The sequence below is a fragment of the Tupaia chinensis genome, unplaced genomic scaffold (genome assembly GCF_000334495.1).
Source record: "Tupaia chinensis unplaced genomic scaffold, TupChi_1.0 Scaffold000377_5, whole genome shotgun sequence".
Classification (NCBI taxonomy): Eukaryota; Metazoa; Chordata; class Mammalia; order Scandentia; family Tupaiidae; genus Tupaia; species Tupaia belangeri.
Window position 1 is genome coordinate 2,498,872 of NW_006159879.1, and position 730 is coordinate 2,499,601.

The following is a 730-nucleotide window of genomic DNA, read 5'->3' on the forward strand; positions in this document are numbered from 1 at the left end:
TGCTGCAGACCTGTCAGGGCGACGTACATCCGGAGAATCTCATTGGTGCCCTGTGGCCAGCAGTGCAGCAGTCACAGGGCAGCCCTGGCAGGGCCGTGACCGCAGTGGGGAGCTGCCAGCTGGCTGCAGCCTCCCGCAGGGACATGCCACCTCTCGTGGCCAGTCACATGCCATCCCTCTCTCCAAGCCTCTGGCTCTTCAAATGGGAACCAGCTTTCCTTGGAGGCTGAGGAGTGCTAATGCCCAGGGCTCGGCCAACACCAGACAGGTGCCTGCTGGCTCTGGGCTGAGGCCAGCTCAGAAGTCTTAACTGCTGAGAGCAGCAGCTGAAGCTTGAGTTCAAGGACCCACAGCCCCCCCTGCCCACCCGTGTCCTGCAGATCACCGAGGGTCACTGTGTACCAGGGTGCCGTGGGTCAGGTGCAGGGCCTACCACAGGTCACACAGCCAGCAATGGGGCTCAGGACCGCTCTGTGGACAGTGAGGCTCCTGCAGTGGCAGGAAAGAGAGGCCTCCAGGCAGAACCAGCCCCCGCTCTAGCAGGAACACCCGCTGCACACAAGGCTCAGCGTGATGGCAGCTGTAAGGGTGTCTTGAACCCCTGCTGGCCACCCCACTCCACCAGAGAAGAGCCAGCCTCCTGGGCTGAGGGAAGCTGCCCTGTGCCCTCAGGCTAGCCTCGGGCCTGTCTGTCTGTCGGAGGGAAAGCTGCTCACACAGGCTGTGCAGG

At 63.3% G+C, this 730-nt stretch overlaps 1 protein-coding gene across 1 annotated transcript in view; it reads right to left on the reverse strand.

Annotated features, from left to right (window-relative positions):
- Positions 1–730, reverse strand: part of ACAD9 (acyl-CoA dehydrogenase family member 9) — a gene marked incomplete in the record, with an annotated part of 37,152 nt that overhangs the window by 4,618 nt on the left and 31,804 nt on the right.